The 21,439-nt window shown below is 45.2% G+C and overlaps 1 protein-coding gene across 1 annotated transcript in view; it reads right to left on the bottom strand.

The window, feature by feature from the left end:
• Positions 1-21,439, bottom strand: part of LOC135919314 (immunoglobulin domain-containing protein oig-4-like) — a 380,763-nt gene that overhangs the window by 312,511 nt on the left and 46,813 nt on the right. The gene's annotated exons all lie outside the window — the stretch shown is intronic.

Genomic DNA, 21,439 nt, shown 5'->3' with positions numbered 1-21,439 from the left:
TTTAGGAGTACGTGACTAAGGCAAGTTGTCTGCAACCTGCGGTTCCGGAAGCGTGCATTGGCGAAAAAAAAAATTCATGCTCGATACTTTGAAGCAGGGAGAAAGAGGAAAAACAAAGCGAAAGAGAAGACGTGAGGTTTGAGTGTGGCCATATGGTTGTGCTTTTGTATGCAACGACTGAAGCTACCCAGGCACCGGTACAGCTATAACATGAAAGCAGTTCCATGTACTAATTCAAAAAAGAGTTGCACAACTCGCTTTTTGGACAATGGTCCGATAAGCACTTTTTCAGAAATCACTTCATAATTTCGCCCCCGTCTCAAACATTGTGACCTTGAAGCACGTCGAGGTTTAACGTCGGAAAAATACAGGGAAACCTATAGATTTTGACTCGCGAAACAATTTGTTCACGCAACTAAGTGTCATGGAACTGCGTTCGCTATGCACGTCGCCTTTACTGCCGAATTACGAAACGCAGGCAGGGTACCTCTTTACGAAATGCGGATCAACTTTGGCGAGCAGAAAATGAAAGCATTTGTTTAATCGAGGCAATCGCCAATTAAAATCTTTCGCGCAACTAAATTTGCGCAAATGCGTAATATAGCTTGAGCTTAGCCCGCTCGACCTACACCTATGTGGTGAAAATTGGCCCTTTAAACCTAATCGAAATAACACGAGCATCATAGCATTGCAGAATAGCTTTACGATTTCAAAAAGAATAATAATAAAGTAGAATTTCATGGCGACTTTCGCAAAAAACCTAGATATATGGGCTGGTCAATCTGGGTTTGTTTTACACAAGCGCTATTTCTAGGGCGATTATCGCACTGCATGCGGCGAGTGCGTAGAGCGATAATACAAGCAAGTCAACTTAGGCTCCGTCAGGCTATAGGTTAGGCAAAGAAAGCATCGATTTAAAAGGAAGACAGAAGAAAAAGGCGGGTGTGAAAATCACGATGGTGTTTTTTTTTTAGCCAGTCACTGCAGTGTGTGAAAAAAATGAGAAAGAAACAAGCACCCTCTTCATTAACAGTTTCTTGCTGGGCATGTTCTTACACACATACATCACAGGCGCGTGTCCTCTACACTTCCTTGTGCTTGCATTTAATTGCATCTTAGCTTGTTTTCTGTTTTGCTCACGTTCAGGATAACAGCAAGAGGAATGGATACAGGTAATCTCATGTGTTTAGCAGTAATAGTGGCACTCGTTTAAAAGAAGCACATGACGGTTCGTTACCGCGACTTCAACGACCACATGTCTAAGACATCGCCGTTGGGCTGGATCTGAGGCGGGCAGTTGGTTCAACGGAGCAAACAGCAATGCGTATCTTTTCGCAAAAACAAAACGACACATTCAAATGTAAATTACGAGACGTGCTCCGGGCGCCGGGCACTGCGCCGACGACCATCTGATTCGAAGGTAGTACATTCTCATCATTTTGAACAGGACTGGCCGACGCTGAAGCTTACTCGCCAGCGCCATATTACTGCGGGTACATGTAGCCTCTTCCAAACGCTCTTTCTGCTACGCTAGTTTATTATGCCTGAGCAGCAACTCGTCCAACGGCGAGCCCTACTGAACCGCATTTCCGCGTTATGTCTGCGCTGACTGGCAAGAGCCGCAGGGGTGATCGATCGCCCAGCACTGGCCACATGGTCTGCGCGAGTCTCACCGGCGTGACCGTGGGTGTTCTGGCTTAGATCCGAGTAACGGGGCGAGTGGGCGTGTCCGGGTCTCTGTGCCGCGCCGCCCGCTCTTGAAACTGGGGGACCCAGGTCGCCGCCGGGACAATGAGCTCGCGCCGAGCGCGTTGGCTGCGTGCGTCGCGCGTTCTGCGAAAGCGCGCGTTTATAGGCGCCTGCACGCGTCGCGCGAGCCGCTCGCTCGTGCTCGGCCGTGATGCCAACCCGCGTTGCCAAATTGCTTGGACCGGCCGAGCGTTGCCGGTCCCACGGCTGCGAGGAGGCGAAATGGCTCGCGGGAAGAGAAAACAGGGGCGCGGCCCATGCGAAGGACCGCATCCGCTTAACCTGGCAAGCCTGGGCTTCCGCGCACTGGTCGGGAATCGCATTCCGCGCATGTGTGGCGAGAGCTCTCGCGTTTATCGCGCGCGCACACGCTGCGGGCGCCCTTCGAGTCTCGACCCCCACAACGCGGGCGCCGGGATCGGGCGGGCCTGATGAAATGACGCCAGGCTCGATTCGTGTCGCGTCAGTTAATCAACGACGCGCTCCGGCGCGATGCACCGGCTTGCGCGTCCCGCGGGTGCGCGCTGTGAGCGACTCCCTTTTGTGATTGCGAATGTGGGCCGCGCCGCGTCCCCGGCAGCGCGAAGTTGGAGGTTCCTGTCGTCGTTAGCACATCGTCGCGACGAATGAGTATATGATCACTGCGTAAGAAGTAGATTCCCGTAATAACACACAATACTCCCCAAAATACATGTTGCATTATGTATGGTAAGACTACCGTCGTTAGATTTCACGTGAATAACTTTTATATTCAGGTAGGTTTGGCAAAGGTTGTTCGAATTCCAAAGTCTCTTGCACACGGCAGTTAACAATAGAAAGACTACGCGACTCGAAGGTAACCCTACATCACTCCTAAGGATCGTTCATTACGTACTGATTTAGCTGGCCACCTGTGTTAACACGGTGTCAACGAACGCTTTCGAGGATATATAAAAGCATCTCCTTCGAGCGCATGTGTTATGTAAGGGCGGCCGCATTAGTTGTACTACGTCACACATGGTGTACGATGTGCACAGCGACTCATGAGTGTCATTGTCTGCTTACGTCCTTCAACCCTTCAAACAAGCTATTGCCCTCAGATGTCAACTCAGACACGTCTTTCGGGACGTTCAAGAGAACACACGACGGCGGTGCTCACGACATGTACGAGTTGAACATGCCAAATGTCAAAACAGGGCTTAGGGATAGCTGGTATCTTTATTTGCGGCAAACGCAGCAAACGAGAAAGCAAGAATGCTTTACTTCCAATTTGTACCGTTCTGAACGCGGACACAAATTCAGCCTACATCATCGAGCGACGTGTTATACCTTATTTATTTAAGTCGAGCCACAGGAAACAAACGAGAAAAAATAATCCAGGAATACCTTTAGAGAGAGACGTTTCCCATCCAAAATAAACAAAGACGCAAAGACCAGAAGTTAAGCAAGCAATGTTTTTTCTTTCTTTTTTGACATTTCATGAACCATGGGTTTTGCTCTTCCAAAAGTGTCGCGTTATGCGCACTTGAGTTTTGGCTTGATACAAACGTGATATTTTTTTTTCGTCTTCGTTCGTCAGTTTCTGGCCAAACAAAAATTTATTTCGAGGAACTGAATACAATGTTAAGGCGTCGTACAGACATGACAATCATGTTTATATGTGGGCCACTTTAAGCTGCTTATCCCACAAGCACTAAGTGTAACTTCGGCCTTGCGGTATTGCAGTCAAGCATCAAAATTTTTAGAAAGAACCGGTAGTCTTTGTAACTTTATTCATTTCAACGTAGGGAAAGACTCGTTTTAAATCGACAGCGTTAAGCCCTGTGTCGCAGAAAATCCGGTATCGGCGTTGACGTCCCCGTGAGCGACAATCCCACGTATATATTTCGATATATGTATGTGCCATGCCTTGCTGTATGACACGCGTTATATGCGGGTTTTATTGCCACACCATTGTATCACTGAAGTCGCTTATACCTTGTCTTACATTCTTGACAAAGTTATTCTTCAAAATTTTGAGAATTGCAGCCCACAAGAAATTGTCATGAAACAAAACACCGACAGCGCATGTCTTTTATGTTAAATACTTTCAGACGGAAAGATCAAAAGGGCGAAACAATAATAGAATCCTGAAAAGGGTGTAATTTTCTTGGCGCGCTTCCGGGATCGGCCTACGATAGAGGCCGCGTTTCCGCGAGAAATCTCGCCTACATGCAAATATTAATAAATGCAAATCTATGCGGGTTTCTCGTTCTAACACAACTTGCCCTACCTACGCCCTTAATGACTGCCCCATTCAATCCGTTACATGCTACCGTTATCTTGGCATTCATATAACTAACGATCTTTCTTGGAAGCAGCATGTACAGTATGTAATATCTAAAGCTAACCGCTCCTTAGGATATTTGAAGAGAAATTTTTCGCTTGCGCCAGTTTCATTAAAACGGCTGTTGTACACGACATACGTCCGCCCCCAATTAGAATATGCCTCATCCGTTTGGGATCCTCATCAGATCACATTAATTAACGAAATTGAATCGGTGCAAAATCGCTCGGTTCGTTTCATCTTAGCTAACTACCATCGCACTGCTAGTGTTACATTAATGAAGAGAACCCTTCAAATTCCATTATTATCTCTTCGAAGAAAAGAATCACGCATTTCCCTTTTTCATAAAATCTACTACCACAACGCATCTCTTCGCCCTCTTTGGATCCAACCTGCACCTTATTATTCGGCTCGTCGTGACCACTTACATAAAGTTAACGTACCCCGTCATAACACCGTCGCGTGCTCACAATCATTCCTTCCTAGGACTTCAGTCGACTGGAATAACCTACCAACATCATTAGTAAGCATCAGTGACCCCACTCGTTTTAAGAATGCACTAACCAACACAGAATAATGTATGGTAGCAAACGGCATGATTATGTACTTATCCGTCAACATTGTCTGCTTGTTAAAGTGTATTCTTTGTGTATTTTCATGTTATGTAAGCCTCTGAGATTTGTTATGAATGTGTTGCTACTTTTTTCATATTGCTTTTGTTTGTTGGAAATTCCTTGAACTAATCCTGCATTTTTTACTCTTCGAATGTATTCGCGCCCCTCCCCTCTGCAATGTACAATTATGTACCTTGAGGGTATCACAAATAAATAAATAAATAAATAAATAGCTTTCAGCGCCAGCGTTTTCCGGTAAACATTACGGTTACATAAACTGCACTTGTCGGGAAGCTTGAGAGGCAGTCAGAGATCTTGAATGTGTGGTCTTCCCCCGCGACGCTCACGGCGCGCACGCTCCGATTCCGCGCGCGCCGGACGACCACCGCGGTTTCGAGCACTCCGAGCCGCCGCGCGTGCAGGGCACCGCGCGCCCGCGCCTGCTCCGGCCCGCTCCGTGTGCCGACGCGCAGCTGCGCGCGTACGCGCCCCGCCGGCCCCACAGCTTAGGGGAAGGCTAGACCGCGCGCGCGCAGCAAGGGAGACCCTAGGCAAAGCTCTCGAGAAGACAGAAAGTACATTTATTAAGGTTGGATTCAATACAAACACACGTTTTAACATCACGTCCGAATATGAATCTGATTAGACAAAACAAAGCCTAATGGTCGCCGGTGGCCGCTAGAATGGCGCGCCGCGACAGAGAGAGAACAAAGAACAAAGAACCCCCAGCAGTAAGAATTTGCCTATCCTTCGGTCAGCGCCCGCCATCGTGCGCCCCACAGCAGAGAAAAGGGAAATAGAGAGAAACGACAGACGAACAGACGGGGACACGATCGGCAGACGCTGCCTCAGGACATCGAGACGACGGAAGAGTGCGCGCACGCCCGCCGAGGCCGGGACCCCGACGAGCCGAAGTAACCATCGGCTGGCGGCGGGCAAAGGGGGCCGCCGCCGGCAGAGAGGAACACGTACGCACCTTCAGACGCCCCGATGTGGTCTCCCCGGGGTCCCGTCTTGCGCGCGCTTACCCGGAGTGCACGCAAGCAGGGCCCGAATCCCGCCAAAATGTCGGCCAATGGGAAAAGCCTGTTGACCCTCGCGTGGGCGGGATGACAGCAGAGCGACAGTGTTTTATGACCCGCTGCCACCCCGTCCAGGCAAGGAGGAGAGGGACACGGAGCCCCCGGCAACAGAACGCAACGGCTTTACACAACCACTGCGAGAGCCAGAAACCCCACAAATGCTATCGCGTTACACTCTTAAAGGCCAAGCATAAGCGTCCTTCAAATTTTTCAACGATGTGTTATCCGCAAAGAATAGACGCGACCAAAGACTCGTTTCAAACGGAGGGAAAAGAACAAAAACAGCCCAAGAAAACTTCCTTGTACCGTTTTTTTTTGTGTGTGTGTGTGCTGTTTTTGTTTTTAGCATCATGTACCAACTAACCGCGACAGCAAACTCTCCTGAAACGCAGTGAGCAGAGATGCCGGAGTGAAGCTCGTAGAAGAGGCTCCGGTGTCATGAAAGTCAAACCGCATATATAAAAGATGTGACCACCTGAAGATAAGCGCCTTCGGCGAGTCAATTTAGGGCGTCAACCTGGCGTCCGCAGGAAGGTCGCGAAGGTATAGCTTCTCAGGCTAAACGGACAGAGAGCATGTAAAGAAGCAAAAGAAGCAGCGGCGTTATAAAACAAAACAAAACGGAAAATTTTGGGTAGCGTGGGAGGCTTGAACTGTCATTCAGGTTGTGTTGCTTGTTATCTCCAAGTCACCTTTCGCGCTAAGTCGTCAAGCTTTTGCTCATTAGAGCAGCTTATGGAAAGCTTGCGCCCACGCGTTTCGCAAACACGCCCACGACGAAAATATTGCCAGGAAAAAAAGAAAACAGAAAAAGGCAAGGTAAATTGAAGTGCATTAAAGCACACACAACAAATGTGCTAAGGAATTACGAATTTGTTCGGCAAGGTCCCTTGTTTATTTTCAAGGCGAGAGCCTGATATGCCCCTTCAAGCGGAAAATCCGACGTGCGTCCGGGCTTAACATCGGATTGCGAGAAAATGCACGTGACCAAATGATGACGTCACCTTCCCGACACTGGACCTGCTGTGGCTCGCACCGCGAGATCCCATGGCGAATAGCCGAGGCGTCGGACGAGCGCCGTGGCCCACTCCCACAATTGGCTTAAGGCGGATTAAAGTGTAAGACAGTGGATGGACTAGGATGGATTAAGGTGTATTAAAGGGGATTAAGGTGAATTAATGTCGATTAAGGTCGACTAGGATGGATTAAGGTGGATTAAGGTAGATTAAGGTTGAATAAAGTTGGTTAATTGCCTCCCTGACCAACGTAGCCTGCTCTGCTAGGTAAGCTCTCGTGTTTTATGTCAAGACTGTGCACGGGGGAAAGAAGTTTGCCGTATTTTTGCTTCAATATTATTAGGATATTATTGAGTGATGCTGAAGGTACGAGCCGCCGCGAGAACGACGACGAAGTGGGTCTGTGCATTTTGCCGCGAGCGAGTGTCGGTCTGGCGATCTGGCTCTAGTGTAAATAACCTGTATATAGCTTCTTTATTCTGTGCCTTTCCACACGTAACAATATTATGTTTATTACGCCCGCTTGGCCTTTAGGAATATTCAGAAACTAATAGAAAAGTTTTTGTATTTACGAACAGCGAGTACTCGATTCGAAGTTTCGCATATTCGCACACCTCGGTAACATAGAATTTCATACAATAATTACTAGAGAGAACTCTGGCGCTGCAGTCGTTGTGCCACCATGGGAATGATGGGAAGTGCATGGATTTGTCTGATTTTCGTGCTTGTGGATTGAGACGTTCTCGTGGCTTTGTATTTTGCGCTAAATAACTCTTATTGTCGTAAATGTCAGCGCAATCTATACTCTTCGAAGTGCAGAAGTCGTCGCGAACACGCAAAATTGCTATAACTGCAACGACTGAGCTTGTCGAGGCGGCCAAATCGAAACGCACCAAGCGTCTCAAGGCACTGGCATGCCCGCGATAAATTCATAAGGCCGTTTCATTCGCTTCCCGATACATGCGTTCTTGGCTTAATGGTTTCAATATCAGGCTTCTGTGCAAGAGTTCCTGTGTTCGAATCCTGCCGTCGGGCAGTTTTAATAATGTTTGTTTAATCATTTATTACGCAGTACATTGTTTAGAATGACGAGTTTACAAAAGTCACAAAGCCGTTTGAAGGCGAAAGGACGAAGTTTAGGCAAATCGATGTACTTCCCATGCTGGTACAACCACTCTCATTGTAGCTCTCGTAGACACTAGCGCAAGAGTCTCCTCTATTGATGATTGTATGAAACTCTATGCCCTGTAATAATTTATCCCGTTCTGCGACACTCCACCTACCGAACAGTTTTGCCCGAAGCAGCCATCACGCGAGTTCGGTCCACCCTCGTCGGCAAAGCTGTTCCCGATTCAGCTGCCAGAGCTTTAACACCCAGAGCGCCTAATGAACTCGACAGGTGGAGGCCAAGTCGGCTTGCATACCCGAGATTTACATGCCGCAAAAGCAACCCATTGTTCTTACCATGCGTTCATATGGAAACAACTCAATCTAATCGAGATTTCTTTTTTCATATGGAAACGCCAGTGGACCACTCTTTGCCAGCGCCGTCTCGGCCCGAACTGCTGGCGCTTTACAACGAGTGCCGCAGTTCGTTTACGTGCGGGGGAGGCCGGGTTGGTATCGAGTGTCAAACAAAAAAACAGCCTGCACAGGACCCCCGAGGCGGCCGCATGAGATCTGCGAGCACGCGAATTTCAAAACGCTCGGGTACATAATCACACCTGATATAGCGAAGCGTTTTCGAAATCGTAACTATCTAGGTTTCGGACACGTGGTAAAGCAGACCCTCAGGACTTCAACAGAGTGTGATATATAACTCCCTCATACAGCCTCGCTGTCTCCAATGTACGACTATAAGGATATATATTTTTGAAGGCTTTCATTGCGATAACAATTGTGTGGATGCTCGAGGCACATTCGCGTAGTCACGATTAGCGCCAGCGCCGTCGTGCTGTCATGGTATCGAGTGGGACGTGCGATCCGCGCCTTAGGAGGTTATACGGTCTCCGGAGAAGCGCAATGCGTTTGGCTACAAAAGCGACGAAGCTAAGCGCACGCTTGGCTCAGTCGGCTCTGCTGGAGACAGGGCAGCGTTATGGCATCCGGCGCTACAGCGTGAGCGTTGTGCGCAATCACATTAGCATTCAAGCGGAGTAGCTGTCTGCATACTACACCGTGGCACGTGTATACACTCTGAGTGGAGCGGGCAGCAAATGTCAAGCTAAATGTGCTGCGTGCAGCTGAAATATGCTGTGCGTATGCTCCTGTCTGAAAGGTAAAAGGTCAAGCTAACGCTATCTGATATATTACTGGGTGCAATTACTAACGCCAGCGGGTTACCGTCGGTCTGATCTCGCGGGAAATCGAGGTGCGATGCCTAAACTGCCGGCGCCCGTCACGCAAACGTCGTGAGATGCCTGGTAGCTGCCGTGGAGCACTGTTCCTATACAGCACAGTGGGAGTTGCAGTGCGTCCTGCGTCGCGCCAACATGTCGCTCACGCGAATAGCTATAGAACACCGTCCGAAGAGTTGAAGCGCGACACTAAACTTTGCTATCGCTGTGAACGCTTTACCTTTCGGGCACAACTGCCACGTTTCTGAAAAGCGAAGCTTTCATAGCGTCTTGCTGCACTTTTGTGATATTAAGCATAGCTACCATCGACGGCGCATGTGGACACTGATGCCAAATGGCGCTGCACTCCCACAACTCATGGAAATACATGCACGCACACACATACACCGCAGATACGTAATAAGAAATTCCATGTCTGATGGTTGATGTCGAACACCGTTCCCCCAGCGCAGAACCCTGATGCTCCAACCATTAGGTCATGGCCGCATCCATAAAAAAAATCGGCATGCAACATCCATACGAATTTCCCTTGTGCGAGCCAGCCCTTTGAGATGCTTGAGTCGTTAACCACGGCGCATAGCAACAACTTATAAAAAGTGCACGACCGTATCTTCATAGCTGACGATGAATCTGGAAGTTAAGGGACGCGTTCATCACCGGAGAGCGTCTCCTATCGTATGGTCTTACAAGGTTGAGCACGTTTTGTAAGATCAGTAGGTGTGTAATTCAGTAGGTTTTAATGCTGAATGAAACTTCCACTTGCTCTGCAACGTCTACCTTGGTGGGCGAGGAAATTCGCGGCGCCTCTCTCATCGTACTGCGGCGCTGTGGCGTCACGATAGCATGATCTGCAAATAAAAAGACCTGCACATTGTGCATACTGTATGTATCGTGTTTCAATGCACCGTTATCTAAAAGCAAGGAAGCTTCGCTTGCATAAACCATACAGTGCCCGCGTTCCAGCGTGACTGTGCATGTACAGACATCAGGATGAGCTCAGCAGAATTACTAAGTAATTATGTTAGACCCTTGGTCATTCTTCTCTTGTTCGTGCGAGCACGTCACCATTGGTAATCTCGAGCGCAGGAAGCATATCTTTTTTTAGTCTCAGTACTTCATATTAGAAACAACTGGAATTAAAAGTTGTTCACCAAAAATAAATTATTTGCGGTTTCTTGCAATGCAAAGCCTGATCAACGTGGACAAACGACGCGGGTGAGCTTGAGGGACAGTGAAAGTTGTGAAAGACATGCCATAGCAAGTCGTATGGGCGACGGCGACGATGTGGTCGAACTAGCGATTCTGCTATGCCGTCTTTCGTTGCATCTATGTTTCCATTTTTTCTTTGTTGTTACCTGCATGGCTCCTCCTGCATGCACCACACGGTGGTCAGCAATATTGGCAAATAAGAAATGAATAGAATATGATTTGAGAAACAGAGAAAGTGGCGGCACGTACAGCAGCAGCAGCAGCAAACGACTTTATTGGGGTCCTGAGGAGCTAAGCGGGTGCCTGCCGGTCCCTACCCAGCCGTTGGCTAGTCCCATGTCGGAACAGAGAGGCCATGCCTCTCCGCTCGTTCACGGGCCCTCTGGACAGCCGTACAAAAAAAATTATGCATATCCAACACACATTATGACATCGACGTGAAGCGAAGATTTAGTCAAGAGGCGTGTGATAAATCCTACACAACCAACGGCGACACGCAAAACTGGGCATGTTTACGTTCATCCCATGAAACGTGCTGCCTCATGTCATGTTCACATCTATCGCACCACAATCGTCAAGCTTCAATCACATATGAAATTTTTATGGTTACTGGGCTACACCGCTTACAAGCTATGCCGAAATGAAAACACCAGATCAGGCGGTTGCGCAGTGCGTCTACACAGTGACCTCTCGATGACGAAAATGATTATACGATGCTTGTGGGGGATAGAAGAATGGTGATGACAGGTGAATGTGCACATGCAACCTTCGTATGTACGCGTGTTAAAAGTCTCCTAAGCTTCTCTTCATATGCAAATATATACTCTGAGGTATCCAGCTATTCGGCCACACACACCGAACTCAGGAGGAATGGAGAGAAATGTTCGCATTAGAATAATAATAATAAGAAGAAGATGAAATGACGACCGAAGGTGATGAACCAGCCCGAAGAAGACACGATGAAGGCGTAATTTTCTCGCCCGCGTTGGTACCGGAAGGAGAGCGACAGGAAGAAAGAGAAACGTGCATTTCGCGTGGCGCTTGGCCCGCCATAATCGTTATAAGAAACAAGCCGCGATGGGGGCAGAAAGAAAGAGAAAGCACTTCACAAAAGCGCAAATGAAGCAGCGCAAATTTGAAAGCAAGGGTCCCCAGACACGTCCTACTGCATTGTAGAGAACATCGCAGCAAGCAATAAGCACGGCTGGTGGCAGACATCGTTCTCCTTTAAGAAAAGTGAACGGTCAATGACGTAGAATCACGCGAATCTTACTCCCACAAAGTGGTAAGAGTGGGAAAGTAAATGCAGGAATCAAAACGGCATCTCAAAGTGCGCGTATACAACACTCGCGCTGTTTTCGAAAACAAGTTTTCTCGTTCATGGCAAAGCTACTGCGAAAAAACACGAAGGCAATGTAGAGGCACATAAAACTACAGGACGAAGCGTAGTTATTGCAGCGATGAAGAAAGAAAGAAAGAAAGAAAGAAAAAAAGAAAGAAAGAAAGTGCCTTGGCGTTGGCTTGCATAGTTTTATGGGTTTCTTATCTGTCTTCATGCTTTAAGTGCGTTATAGCTTTGACTTCATGATGAACCGTGAAAATCAGCCCGCGAAAAAGACGTCAACTCTCGTCCCCAGTGCAAATAGCAACGCATTGTGTCGCAGACATTCTCGAAAGCGAATTCTCATAGTGGCTAAGTATGCGCTAACGCACGAGATAGCAAAAATATTCCTGACAGTTTTCTTTTCTTTTCTTTCTTTCTTTTTCCATGTTGCGAAGGAGCTCAGATATCGCCGGAGTGTCTCACTTTAATAAGAACCTCAATAAATCACAGTGCGCCAACTTTTAGCATTTGGTGTTTGGACACTAGATTAATTTAAACGTTCGCCACATGGTCTATTTTCGCATCCTGGTTTTATCGGATTGCAATCGCAGCCGCTGGAAAGGATCGACGGCTGACCGGGACGCAGGCAGACAAGACGTCAGCCGTGGGGTTTCACAGGGTGAGGTCGTCAGTCCCATATTGTTCAACATGACGCTCATTGGCCTTAGAGCTGAGACGCCTGACACTGTCAATGTCAGCGCATGTGCGGACGATACACGCATATCGTCATCTTTAGGAAATCACTGCTCCACGTGATTATTGTATATACACCGACTCTTCCTTTTGCCCTCATAATTATCTTTTCATTCTCCTGGTAGCAGTTGTGGCAATAGGAACACGCACTGACCAACGTTCTTTGCATCTGCAGGCTAGTGTCGTCGTCTTCCACTCCCCATGACCAACGTCCCGCTATCGGCTTTCACGGGCGTCCCGGCCTTCAGCAGCTGCGCGGATCAAGAATCTTCGATGTGGTCAGAGCCAGCGTTGCGCTTGAGCCACCAGACCGCAGTGGGAAGAGAATAAAAGGATGGCGCAGCGGTACCGGCACCTTATTCTGGCAGCGGTTGTGGCAATAGGAACACGCACTGACCAACATTCTTTGCATCTGCAGGTTAGTCATATATGCTTATGTATCGTTGTCATGTGTAATTCCAATATTGCTGCAGCCGCTGCCAAATATTGCTGCTGAACTTGTGTTAACTTGTACTGCCAAGCTTGCGTCGTCTCGCGCGGCCTTCCGGGTCTGGTCGGTGAACAATGCCTACAAATGCAGAGCTCGCCAATAGAATTGATGACATTGAATCCAAGCTTGGAAACTTTAGCGAAAGACTTCTTGATGACATTTTTGGGAAATTTCTGCTGATGGCGAGCAATTCAGCACAGACGTCGTAGAACTTAAAAAAAGAACTGATAGTTTGGAAACTAGCGTGAAATTTTTAAGCAAACTCGTCGAAAAGCTGAGTGCCGAAAACAATGAGCTAAAAGCCGAAAACAAAGCTTTACAAGCAAACAACAACAATCTCGCAAAGAAAGTTTGCGAACTCGAGCAATACTCTCGACTAAACAATGTCGAGATTAAGGGCATTCATTGCACACAATGAGAGGACTGTGGCACAGTCATACAAACTATTGGCAACAAAATTGGTTGCCCAGTAACTGCCACCGATCTCGACGTTGTTCATCGTGTTCCTACTAAAACAGAACATAAAAATATCATCGCTCGCTTCTGCTCGAGAACGAAGAAAGCTGAGTTCGTCGCAAAAGCACGGAAAGCTACACTCTGCCTGAGTGGTATCGGCCTCGAAAAAGCAAAAGAGAACCCTGTCTTCGTTAATGAGCACTTAACACTTGAAAATAAAGCTCTCTTTTACAAAGCATTGAGTCTGAAAAAAACGAAAAACTGGAGGTTTCTGTGGACAGAGAACTGTCAAATCAAGGCCCGGAAAACAACTGAGAGCCGCGTCTTTTGTATCGCAACTGAATCTGAACTTTCAGTGATAACCTAACTCTAATCCACGTTTGCGCCACGCCTGTCACCTAGGCATGTCTCACAATTTCGTCCTATCTCACAGGTAACCAGTTAAACAATCTTCTCTCAAATCATCAGCGATCTGTCTTGCATTTGAGTGCGCGCAGCCTGCGCAAGCACTTCGATGAATTCTCCGATCTCGTTTCTTCATTTACCTTCCCATTTTCAGTCATCGGAGTGTCTGAAACTTGGTTGAGCGACCGCAATAAAGAGCTTTTCTGTTTTTCTAGTTTTGTTCCCGAATACTCCAATCGTCCGTTCAGCAACCATGGCGGCGCAGCGCTGTACATCTATTCAGATATTACATACAACCGAAGGAACGATGTTATGCTTAATGTAACTAATTGTGAAGACATTTGGATTGAACCTAAAAATGACTTCCTCAACATAGACAACAAAGACTTAATACATTAATTGGTTGCGTATATCGTTCACCCTTGTCATCAGCAATACATTTCTGTGCTGCTCTTCATAACGTCATGGGACTGCTAGCAGATGAAAAGAAACATGTAATAACTATAAGCGACATTAACAGTACGTCTACTAATGCTTTACGTTATTCTGATTGTTTTAACAGCTTTGGTTATGAATGTTTAATTAAAATACCGACACGATGTACTCACCACCCCATAGATACATTAATTGACCATCCATTATCAAATTTGACATATCCATGAGACGCATGTGTTAAAATGACCTTCATAACTGATCCCTATCCTATATTTCTAAACCTTCACTATAGTGATGGCTCCGAAAAAATCACGTACACGAAGTTTATACTACACAAACAATCATTCCTTGAAGCCGTGTCGAACCGTGACTGGTCCCCCATCTTTTCTACAAATGATGTACAAAAAGCATTTGCACTGTTTATCTCTATGCTTAAGTCATGTCTTGATCGTAATTCCCATCAAGTTAAATGCAAAAAGAAATTCGCGTTGCCTCAGAATCCATGGATAACAGATAAGCTCTTAGCTTTAATGCGCAAGAAGGATAATCTTAACAAGAAAACAAAACGACAACCATTCAACAATAATTTAGCCATTCGGTACAAGAAGTTTTCCAACCCGCTTTCTGCCACATTGAAAAAAGCTAAAAAAACATGGCACGAAAGAAAAATTTTCGAATGCGGTAAAAACGTAAAAAAGAAATGGGAAATTGTGAACTCCTTAAACAGGGCAAATAATCGCGAAGCTATAACAGAAATTGCTTATCAGGGTAAGGTATCCAAGACCGCCAAAGAAATAGCTGATGCGTTTGGTGATTTCTTCTTTAGCAGCGAGCTACAGTCACCAGGGCATGACAATCCCGTGCCCCAGCGCCTGCCACAGTCTTTCTTTTTATTTCCAACTGCATCCCAGGAAGTTCTAAACTTCATAAACAACATGAAAATAACCGGCGCCGGCATCAATAAATTACACCCTTCCCATTTAAAATTTATTGCACCCTTAGTAAGTGATGTCCTTGCAGACATAATCAACATCATGTCTAAATCAGGCAGTTTCCCACAGGAAATAAAACAAGGCAAGATTACCCCAATTTTTAAGAAGGGTGGTCGCTCTTTCATTTCCAATTATCGCCCCATCTGTGTATTACCTTTCTTTAGCAAGGGAATTGAAAAGCTAATAGAAAAACGTTTAACTAACTACCTTACAAAATTTAACATTCTGTCACCATTCCAATACGGCTTTCGCTCGGGTTACTCGACCGAACTGGCTCTCGTTGATCTAACCGATAAACTAAAAGTCGCTATCCATGAAGGCAATTATGCAGCTTCAGTATTTGTACATTTAAGCAAAGCGTTTGAGAAAATAAATCATCCCATCTTATTTCGCAAGCTTGAATCATTAGAAATTACCGGCCCAGCACTTTTGTTACTATAAAATTACTTAACAGACAGAATACAGGTAGTAACCATTTCAGGCGTTCATTCTAAAACCATGTTCAATAATATTGACGTGCCCCAGGCTTCCATATAGGGTCCGCTTGTTTTTATTATACGTCAATGATCTGCCTAACTGCCTATCCTCTTTTAAATGTATACTTTATGCAGATGATACTACTATCATTATTTCCGATAAATATCTTACAACCTTATTATTTTACAAAGTACAAAGTACAAAGTAAAAAGTTTTATTTGGGCAACATAAATACAAGGTTTGCCCGCAAGGTAAGGCAAAAGGAGGGCGCACTCCTCATGACTAAGGCCTTTACCTCGTTGGAGCAGCAGAAGTAGCAGTCAACTGATAACAAAGCACAACTAATAAGACACAAAACATCAAAACTATTTACAGCAAAATTTTAAACACAATGAAAAGTATCAACTGTTTGCCAAATAGCAAGTTACTGAATAAATACAGAACAGGAAAAATAAGAACATTCTGTTATTAACAAAAGTTATACATTCAGAATAGAACATTAATAACATTACTATTGATATTAAACAAAGAAACTTTATTAACATTCGTTAAACACACAGTGATCAGAAAATATTATGTTTTGTATGGCTTGTTTAAATTTGTGAATTGTTCTAGAATTTACAGCTTCGTCAACCTTAACGGCTATTTACACAGCCTGCTGGAGTAGTGCCATACTAACCAGCTAAAGATAAACCCGTCGAAAACAAAATTTGTTTTATTCACTTCCCACCAACGAACACTTCACTCCATTCCTCCTATCTTTTTGGGCGCAAGTCCTATCCCTGCAAGTTTTTCATGTAATTATCTTGGCATAGAAGTAGACAGGCAGCTTAAATTTATTGAACATTTAACCAAAGTAAAACAGAAGATTACCTACAGAATTAGGGTAATTCTAAAAGCACGAAACATATTTAACCATCATATATTACTATCATTATACTTTTCATTCATTCATTCCCACGTGAACTATTGCGTTACTTGCTGGGGAAACACTCACGTAACCCATTTAAACTCATTGCAAATCCTACAGAGTCAGGCTATTAGGATAATTACATTTAGCCCATATAACAACAACACCTCATATCTTTTACGAACTAATCAAGTTCTTTCAGTCACGCAACTCGTTAAATATAACCTAGGTACCTTTTTGTTCCATCAAATGAATTACACACGATGCGATAGCTTGGTACCACAATCTTCGGTATTAAATACTAATATTACCAGGTTTGCAATAAACAGGAACTTCTTCTTACCCAACATATATACTAATTATGGCAAGCAGAGCGTCCATTTTCGTCTATCGCATTCTGGAACACACTTCCTTTAGATATAAAAACACTTAAAATTCACGAATTCAAGAAACAATTAAAAGATCACATTCTGTCGAATACTGATGCCTATTCCATACTCACAACCATTCTTTCATGGTGTCTTCATTTCATTTTCATTGCCATATCATTAGGTTTCTGTTTCTTCCTCACATACACATTCGAGTCACCTACGCTGTTACTTTATTAGTTACCAACGAGATTATGTTACAGTGCTTTTTTTCATGACATTTATGCACATGTAATTTTTCAATCATGCTATTCATACTAAATCCTGTAATTCTTCCATGTTAACTATTTGTTGAAACTGCTGTATTTTTGTTTTATTACGTTTACTTTGTAAACGACGTCCCATTGCAGTCTTTGACTTCGGGACCTCCTTCTGTATATTAACAACTTGTAATCTTTCTAAACATCTCAATAAAAACCAATTATTCTGATTCTAATTCTGATTCATCACACTTTCTTGTCACCTTTCTTTTTCTCCCTGTGCAGAGTAGCAGGTCAGCTAGAGCATACAAGCTTGACTTTGACTTGACTTAATTGAAATTCAGACAATATACAGTTGTCCGGGTGAAGAAGGCTAAAGGTGACACACAGCTGAGGCCGACCTCTTTGCCTTTCCTCTAATTGTCTCTTTGATCGTATCAAATTCGTTAGGCTTAGCTGTAATCTGAACGTAGTGATTTTTAGCGCGAGAAATTTAACCCGAATGTCATAGTAGCGTTTTCGACACCCTGGAGCGAAGTTTACGTTGTGGATAGCTCAGCAAAGCAGTTATTAACTGATTACTACGCTATTTTCCTTATTTCTTCGGTTTTACGTGCCAGAAACACGGCATCATCATGAGACATGCTGTAGTAGGGGACTGCGGGTTAATTTTGACACGATTGTTCGATTAATCTTGAGACACGCACACACACAACAGGGGTAGTGTCATCGCAGCTAATTCACGCAAAGTGAGTAAACATTAATATTGCAGGACTATGAGTCATTGCATATTTTTGCTTGCTTACGGGGGTATGAGTGATTGCTCACAGGGGTATGAGCCACTGATGATGACAGTTTTCGACACGATGTTCTGTATGTTCTGTATGCGTGATTCACTTTGTTGAATGCTTGTAGCCTCTGCCTTACGGGGCTATGGCTATGAGCCATTGCATTTTTTGCTTACTTAAGGGAGCATGAATGCTTCCGGGGGTATGAGCCATTGACAATGATATTTTTTGTTCACGGAGAACAGAAATGTATGAAACCCTACCCATATACAGCTTCGCTGTAAAACACTGAATGTTTAATGTGCATCCAATGAACGGTACACGAGCGTTCTTGCACTCCGCCCCCATCACAATGCGGCACGATCGAACCTCTGAACTCGTCTACTTGAATTTTTTTTCAACAAAAATAACATTTCATAGTTATTTCGTTCGAATGTACTCGCCACGGTAAGAACTTAAAGTGATCAAGTTTTTCTAATTTGCCTTTATTTGTGGGATGGTGTTCAAGCTTTTCTGGGTACATGTTGACGGAACTCTTCAAGTAAGGAGCTGTTTGTGAGGAAATGATGATGATGTTCATGATGATCCTGACGCCTTGTTCAATGGCACAAACCCACTGCGAGGACGTGCTAATCGTTCGCCTTTTCCAGAGAATGAAAAAAAAAAACGGGGGACCGCTGCAAAAGTAACAAAGGAGAATACCCTACATTCTTGTTCATCCTCGGATATTTACCATTATATAATATTATATTTTATGATAATATTATATTAGCATTTCTCATTGAATAAAGAATAGTTAACAAAGCAATCGTATAGGATAGGATAGGGATAACTTTAATAAAGTGCCGGCAAACGACGGTTTAACGCGTCGTGACGCTGGCCAAGCGTCGACTCGGGGATATACCCTACCCTGCACTAGCCCAGTTGGACCCGTTTGTAGTGGGTCATGAGGCTTGTGCTTTTCGAGCGCACCCCGGGCCTGCTGGACGGCCCATAGTTGTGAGTCCTTGTCTGCAGACTGCAGTGCACCTTGAAGTTCATGCAGTGCACCTTAATAATGAAGTAACTCTGCTAACAACACATCTTGTTGTTAACTTCCTGTTCCTTTCTAAGTTCACTGTCCTTAATATCCATTGTCAAAAGTACAAATAACCTGCGATAGCACTTCCACTGATGACACTGGCGTCTGCCTACAAATAGCGAAAAACCTTTGCCTCAACTCCCTCATCGCTGAGATTGCGCGTTCACTCACTCGTATATACAGTGTACTGCCTCTGTTTTTTCTTGGCTGCTCTCTTTTCTTGCATTGTGCTATTTATACTACCGATTTCTCTATTCGCAACATGCGCGCTGAAGAGAACTCATATACTGGGTGTTTCGCGTAATACAACATGAGCCAAACTGCGAACCGGCGTAAGAGACTACGATCGAGAGCGTCGAGGAGTGATAGTGCGAGACGAGTCGAGAGGCGAAGCGTGGGCGACGCGTCTCGTATGTCATATAAAATGGATCTCGTGCAGCTGACGCGTGCGAGCACACAGATTAAGCCTCTGTTCAAACTGATATATATACCCGGACAGAGTGCATCATTTGGCAGAGACAATTCCGAGACTCGTCGCGTAGCTGCGCCAAACCGTACTCTGCCTATGTGTTGATGGCGGCAGAGACAATTGCGGCGGGGCCCACAGCGATGAGGAGCAAGCACTGACGCGTGATCGTGCTGTTATTGCGGCTATGTATAGATGCGGTTGAGAAGGGACGGCTCAAAACGCACGCGCAAGATGTTGGACGAAAGCTTATTGGAAGAACCGCGGAAGCTACAGCCCATGAATTTATTATTATTATTATTATTATTATTATTATTATTATTATTATTATTATTATTATTATTATTATTATTATTATTATTGGCACTATAGAAGATGTTGACGCACAACTCTGCCGAAGGGTCACTAAAGTCTGCAAGGTTATTTTTTTTTTTTCGGGGTAAAAAGTGCACGCAAAGCAATTTGAAGCCATGGGAACATGCAGCAACATATTCTTTCTCTAGACATATGCTATCTTTTGAAATGATTGTTAACTGGCTGCCTGCTTCTCTTTCAAAAATATAGTGAAATTTGTCCTGTGTATATATTAAATATATTGTGTGTGTGCATAGTGTTTACAGTGTAAATTTAAAACAATGTTGAAGTGAGAAAATACTGATGTGGTAGCCTCCGCTGGTGCTTACGATGCACTTGTCCTCCTATTGTCAAGATTTGTAGAAATAAAGCGAAAGTATGAATTAAAAACCCTGCACGTCCGCGCCAACAATATGACGTAGTCAGCTATTAGCCACAATAAAATTTTAATTGAAAAGTTCGAGGCAAGTCAAAAGGAACCTCAAATGATGCAGGTGAAAAAGCTCTAGTAATGACACTTTAAGTGTGTGTGGGGGAAAGGGAGGCAGAGCCCCCCTCCCGGAAAACATTGGACGGACCCCAGGGCTCCCTCGTTATCGGCGCCTATGCTATCCTGTACGACCTTCGTTGTTTGTCAAGTGGAGAAGGTACATTGTTCAGAAAAGTTCCATAACACTGGAGCGATTATTAGGTATACTTATTTTCTCGTCCACGTCTGACCGACAGCCTATATTGTTGGTAATAAAGAGTATCAAATGCCATAACACTGCCTTTTGGTGTTTTGCGAAAAGTTGAGCATTACGCGACTGACTGAAATTCTCATGCAGAGTTACGGCTGTGGAGACAACGACGCACACGTCGTTCGGTCAGTTCTTTCTTTCATTTATTTTTCATCGTTCCTTTCGTCGTTTCTTAATTAACGTGTTCTCATCAGAATCGTTGAAGTTCTCGTGTTCGAGCGAGAAAGAAGAAAGTGAAAGGAGTAAGAAATCAAACAACCTTCCTCAGGACTAATCCCTTTATTCTCGCACGTTGTCCTCAGAAAAGAAAGGTACACGACAAAAAAAGAAAAGAGCGACGTAGTCCGGTGATCGTTTACGTAGGCAGGAAAGAGAAAGCTCTGCCCATTTTTACGGCCGCAATTTGCCGGGAACCAGACAGGACGAGATGCAGCCTTGCGCCGAGAAGTGGGGAAGAGAGCATTGGCAATAAAGGCTCCATCGGAAGGGAACGTGGGACTTAGAGCAGAAAGCGGTCACATTGTCCTCTTGGGACAACCCGAGTGAACATCAAAAGGGTGTTCCTGCGCGTAAGGGAAGGAACTTCTCCGCGGTGCAGCACAAGAGCTGTACGAGAGGAGACCGGACAACTCCAGGGTAATACGGTGTGATTGTGGCGACAAGAGAGAAAGAGCACGCACGCATCCCCGCGCTAACGCACACACACGCACGTTTTCGCCCGAGTGGTGCACATTGCGCAGTGATGCCCGCGAGAGTGCGCGGTTAGTGCTTTCGACGACTTCGACGTGGAAGACACAAACGGTGCAAG

Source organism: Dermacentor albipictus, chromosome 2, assembly GCF_038994185.2.
Source record: "Dermacentor albipictus isolate Rhodes 1998 colony chromosome 2, USDA_Dalb.pri_finalv2, whole genome shotgun sequence".
In the NCBI taxonomy this organism is placed as follows: Eukaryota; Metazoa; Arthropoda; class Arachnida; order Ixodida; family Ixodidae; genus Dermacentor; species Dermacentor albipictus.
This window is presented reverse-complemented; position numbering and strand designations above follow the sequence as displayed.